We start from the raw sequence: 6,113 nt of genomic DNA on the forward strand, positions 1-6,113 counted from the left end.
GGGGGGGGGGTTGGGAAGGCGTATTGCCACAAAGTCCTCCCTCCAAAGCAGCCATTTTGTCTCTAGGGGAATTGATCTCGGTCGTCTGGACAGCAGTCGTAATTCTGGATGGTCTCCAGGCCTCACCTGGAGGTTGGCAACCCTAGTTCTGGCACCCAGTTTCCCCTCCCGTTTTCGGAAGAGACAGACAAATGGGACCATGTGCTGCATCCCCCAAAGCGTGGGACATCCCAGTCTCCTCTGACGTTTCAAGAGAATCATAGAACCATAGAGTTGGAAGGGACGTCCATGGTCATCTAGTCCAACCCCCTGCACAAAGCAGGAAATTCACAAATACCTCCCCCTCCACACCCCCAGTGACCGCTGTTCCATGCCCAGAAGATGACAAAAAACCTCCGGGATCCCTGACTAAACTGGCCGGGAGCCCCTTCTCTTCCTGAGCTAAGCACTGAGGCAACCCAGCACTGAGAACCCAGAAGACGTCTTCCCCTTCTCCCTAATCCTAACCCACAACCTCCCCTTTCTCTTTCCAAGCTGAAGCCACACCCAAAAGGTCTAGGTCTCCAATCTCACTCACTAGACACCCCCCCCCTGTCTCCTCCCCGGTCTGAGGCCCACAGTGCCGCCGAAGCACCAAATGACCTGGGAGAAAGAGTCGTATTCACCTGAAATCTCCTCCGTCACAATCCTGGGCCATAATGTAGGTGCAGCTGCCTTGGAAATGGACCATCTTGCCATCAAACGTGCGGTAGTGCGGGTCACCAAAGGCCACACAGGTGGCAGGGTGGGGCACACAGTGCGGGCAACACACGCCAGGGATCAAGGCTGGCGTCTCGTCCTGCCAAACATCAGGAAGCGACGAAAAAGAGGAAGATTGGATTTATACCCCACCCTTCACTACCCAAAGGTGTCTCAGAGCGGCTTACAAACTCGTTTCCCTTCCCCTCCCCACAACAGACACCCTGTGAGGTAGGTGGGGCTGAGAGAGCTCTTTCGAGGACTGCTCGAGAGAACAGCTCTGAGAGAACTTGTGACTGACCCAAAGTCACACCAGCTGGCGGCATGGGGAGAAATAGGGAATCAAAACTGGTTCTCCCAGCTCTTTACAAAAAGTCAGATGGGATGCTTAGAATACGTTTCAGATAGGACGCTGGTCTCGATAAGTATTCAGGCTCAACAATGCTGCTAAGCTTCTAATGGATCCCAGGCGTCTTAGCAGCATTTTTGAGCCTGAATACTTATTGAGACCAGCGTCCTATTTGAATGTATTATCTTTCATGACTTTTTGTAAAGCATTTTATAAGCAAGAGAGCTTTTGTACTACTCTAACATTTCCTGAGGAAGATCCAGTTTCAAAACGTTGCTCTATAATCCGGAGATGATGTATTTTTACACAAGGATTTTCTTATGGTTTGAAGGGATTTGTTGATTGCGTTGTAGTGCTTGTTGACCATAATATACAGAAAGCATCTCCTTTGCAAGTCTTGTTGACTGCTTGGTCTGTGGGTCGGACTCTCACGACTGTTTTTCTTTACATTTGTTCTCTGGTCCAGGACAGCCAGAATTCTTTTGGGCTGGGGATCACCAGTAGGTTCTTCTGTGCAGAGCACAGTGCTCTTTAGGGGGGGTGCATACCAGGAGAGGCAGTCTCGCAGATATGTGGGTTCCAGACCATTTAGGGCCTTAAAGCTAGCTTGGGATAGTGCTGCTCATATCGTGCTGTTAACAGGCGTCGTAAAATTTAATGACCAGACAACAAGGTCAATACTATGCAGCCATGAGAATGACAGGAGCGCTCTGTCCATGAATTTTAGCTGCACAACGTGGTAAGAAAACTTATGCAGCCAAGCTATACCAGAAAAACTGTAACTTTTAGACTTATGAATTATGTCTTTTAAACAGTCTTTTGTAGGACCGGCAATAAGCATCAACACAACTATAAATAAAAGCACACACCCCCCTTCCTTCTGAAAGACTTCATGCAAGTAGAAGCGGGCACGTAATTCTGGAAACTCCCGTTGGGGTTTGACTTTTAAAATACTGATGCAAAATTGACTGGTACTTGTTCTATTGTATGAACTGCAGGGCTATTTTGGGGCAGGAACGCACAGGAACGGAGTTTCGGCTGGCTCCCAAGTTGGCCACGCCCAGCAGGAACTCATTAGCATAATAGGCCACACCCAACAGCAGGAACTCATTAGGATTGGCTACATTAGGGGTGTGCGGCCTAACATGCAAAGGAGTTCCTGCTACAAAAAAGCCCTGGGTTTTGACAACAAACAAGGTAAACAGAATAACAAGCAACAGGTGGGTGTGGCTGGATAACCACACTTCTGGTAACATGGGGGTGCGGCCTAATGTGCTAATGAGCTGTGCTGTCAGGGGTGTGGCCCAATATGCTAAGAGTTCCTGCTGTTGGGTGTGGCCTATTATGCTAATGAGTTCCTGCTGGGCTTTTTCTACAAAAAGAGCCCTGATTTATTGTTATACTGAATGTACTGAATAGGCCCACCGCTGGACCTCCTGATGGCACCTGGTATTTTTGGCCACTGTGTGACAGAGTGTTGGACTAGATGGGCCTTTGGCCTGATCCAACATTGGCGTCTCTTATGTTCTTATGTTCTTAATATATATACCTGATCAGGATGTCATAAGAATACACAATGCACTTTATAGAATGACAGTTATAAACAGAACACATTAATTTACAAAAGTTTCTTGCAGTGTATATTTATTCATTGCTTGACTTTCCTAACAGTGCAGCTCGGGTTGCTACAGGCCAGCACAGATGGGCGAGAGAAGACCCAAGACTATCCAAGGGTTTCTGCTCTTTGTCTCCAGACGCAGCGCTGCCCGGCGGCAGAGACCCCTGTCGAGAATGCCCAGGTACAAGACAGAGCCACTGCGACATGGGAGAGCACTGGAGCACCCCGCGACAAGGGTCTTCTCCTTGGAACGTCTGCCCCAAAGCCAAGGCTCAGACACTCTTCCGTGCCTGGATCCGCCCTGGGCCTCGCTCCCTTCCGCACGCTGCCTTCTACTCACCGCGGCGCAGGCAACAGGAGGGCATCGCTCACGGTGGCAGTGAACCTCCCCAGAGACACAGGTGCAGGCCGTGCATTCGTCCACCTGCCACTGCTCGTTGGACTGGAAGGCGTGGCCCTGGTGGGAGCAGCTGCTGCTGGGATCTGGGAAGGAGAGGAAGGTGGTGGTGGGGGGTTACTGGCAATGTTCCCTCTAAGCTATGGAGCCCTGTGAGCAAAAATTCTACTTTGTGAGCTACTAGCATTAAAGTGGTGAGCAGGTTATTTGGCTACTGCATAAATTAGTTTGAAATGGAGCTATCCTTCCTGAGATAAGACAAAAATGATGAGCCAGAGGCTAAAAAACTGTGAGCTAACTCACACTAACTCAGCTTAGAGGGAACACTGGTTACTGGCTACTCGAACACGCCATGCTGGGCTTCCAGAGCAGGAGGATGGCTGGGCGTTGGGGGGAAACCTTGTTGCAGTCAGAGACTCAGCATGTCTGAACATTGGTGGGCACTACTGCACTCTAAGTGTGAAGAGAAGAGAAGGAGAAAAGGAGGAGAAGGAGGAGGAGGAGAGGAGATTGGATTTATACCTCATGGCCCTTCACTACCCAAGGGAGTCTCAGAGTGGCTCACAAACTCCTTTCCCTTCCCCTCCCCACAACAGACACCCTGGGAGGCAGGTGGGGCCAAGAGAGCTCTCTTGAGAACTACCCTTGAGAGAACAGCTCTGAGAGAACTTGTGACCGACCCAAGCCACACCAACATGCCAGCCGCTCTGAGACGCCAAGTGAAGGGCGGGGTATAAATCCAACCTCCTCCTCCTCCTCTTCTTCTTCATGGAGGAGAGAGTTGGACTAGACGGCCTAATGGCCCTTCCTATTCTATGGTTCCATGATCTCCAGGCCACAAAAAAAGTTTTACCTACCCGTTTCTACCCATGAAGCCTCTCTTGAACGGACAAGACGCTTTTCTCCAGACCTGTTGGCAACCCTACGCGGAATACAGTCAACGAATCTTGGAAGGAGCTGTAGGTAAGCAGGCCGTCTACCTAATGCACTTTTATCTCACCCTCCCTCTGAGGAGCTCTGGGTAGCTGTCCCTTCTATTCCGGGGGAAAAAACAACCCTGTGAGGTAGGCTCGGCTGAGAAGCAATTGTGGTTGAGCTTTGATTTGGACCTGGGCCTGGTCAATCCTTGGCCTTCGCTCTGATCGCGAGTGAGGGGGGCCACAACAGAGAAGGCTCTGCTATTTGTGCAATTTGACCAGCTCCGCTATGGGGTTTCTGTTCGTACCTTGGCACTGGGCACAGCAGCTTCCCGGCATCTGCACTTTCGTCCGCCCATCTTGGCACACCACCGGCACGCATTCCTGGATGTGGCACTCAATGTGCCCCAACTGAGACAAAGAGGGAGATGTCAGAATTGGGCTGTGGGTAAATGGAACCAGAAGAGCTGGGCTGCCAATGTTCCCTCTCAGCTGTGGAATCCTGTGAGCAAAAATTCTACTTTGTGAGCTACTGGCATTAAAATTGTGAGCAAGCAATTTGGCCACTCCATAAATTAGTTTGCTCTTAGTTTGCCCTTCCTGAGCAAAGACAAAAATGTGTGAGCTGGAGGCTAAAAAACTGTGAGCTAGCTCACACTAACTCAGCTTAGAGGGAACACTGCCAGTCACCCCTTCCTGCTTCCTTCCCCTCCTACCTGGTATCCCCAGACCACAAGAAACCAATTTGTACAGGCACCCCGCCACCCCATTGTTTCTTTTTTTCCCTTTTCCTGTTGTGGCTTCCCTTAGCTGTAGAAGGCTGCAACCAGTTGGCAGGCTTTGGCACAGTCTGGATGCAGAGAGCCAGACCAGACAGGCCACCGTATTTCTACCTCACCCTGCGGTCGACCGGGAGGGGCCAGGCAGGTAGCTTCCTTAAAAAAACAACTCTAACGTGCACATGCATATAACTGCTTATTCGCTAGGAGCGGATATGCAGTTATGTACACATCGCTAACTGCAAAAAAAGTGTCAGACCTCACCAAACGGCTTGAGCGTGCAAGGGAGAGATCAGACACCTGGAAATCCGCAGTGAGACAAGTTCAGTTGTAAACACTTGAATTTATCCGGCGTTGGGAAAGTCAGGGGTGAGGGCGGGGGGCCCGACGACTGAGGGAAGGGAGGCACATGTTGCCGTCTGATCGTGCACTTCAAATCTGGTAGGGAGACGCCACGACAACGGAGCAACTCGCCCGTCTGATCGCAGCCTAAGTTAAGAATGCAAAGCAGAGTCAGGGTTGCCGCTGGGAAATTCCTAGAGATTTGGTGGTGGATCCTGAGGACCTTAAGAGCCTCTTGCTCAGGGTAAAAGAGGAGAGCGCAAAAGTGGGCTTGAAGCTCAACATAAAAAAAACTAAGATCATGGCATCCGGCCCCATCACTCCTTGGCAAATAGAAGGGGAAGTTGTGGAAGTAGTGACAGACTTCACGTTCCTGGGATCCCAGATCACCGCAGACTGTGACAGCAGCCATGAAATTAAAAGACGCCTGCTCCTTGGGAGGAAAGCGATGGCGAACCTAAACAGCATGATAAAAAGTAGAGACATCACCCTGCCAACAAAAGTCCACATGGTCAAAGCAATGGTATTCCCAGTAGTCATGTATGGCTGCGAGAGTTGGACTATAAGGAAGGCCAAGCGCCGAAGAATAGATTCTTTTGAACTATGGTGCTGGAGAAGACTCTTGAGAGTCCCTTGGACTGCAAGAAGATCAAATCAGTCAATCCTAAAAGAAATCAACCCTGACTGTTCCCTGGAAGGCCAGATAATGAAACGGAAGCTCAAATACTTTGGCCACCAAATGAGAAGGGAGCACTCACTGGAAAAGACCCTGATGCTGGGAAAGATTGAAGGTCAAAGAAGACGGGGACGGCAAAGGATGAGATGGTTAGACAGTGTCATTGATGCAACGAACATGAAATTGAGCCAACTTCAGAGGAAAGCGGAAGACCGGAAGGCCTCGTGTGATCTGGTCCATGGGGTCGCGAAGAGGCGGACTCGACTGTGCGACTGAACAACAACAAAAAACCTGAGG

At 50.2% G+C, this 6,113-nt stretch overlaps 1 long non-coding RNA gene across 1 annotated transcript in view; it reads right to left on the reverse strand.

Moving 5' to 3' along the window:
* The window catches only part of LOC107119352, a 2,976-nt gene extending 2,243 nt beyond the window's left edge, over window positions 1–733 (reverse strand). The window contains exon 1 of the long non-coding RNA XR_001482795.1: window positions 666–733. This is a non-coding gene — a long non-coding RNA (uncharacterized LOC107119352). The remainder of the gene's footprint in view (window positions 1–665) is intronic.
* Window positions 734–6,113: the final 5,380 nt, after the last annotated feature.

The sequence above is a fragment of the Gekko japonicus genome, unplaced genomic scaffold (assembly GCF_001447785.1).
Source record: "Gekko japonicus isolate JY-2015 unplaced genomic scaffold, Gekko_japonicus_V1.1 scaffold5642, whole genome shotgun sequence".
NCBI classification, from domain to species: Eukaryota; Metazoa; Chordata; class Lepidosauria; order Squamata; family Gekkonidae; genus Gekko; species Gekko japonicus.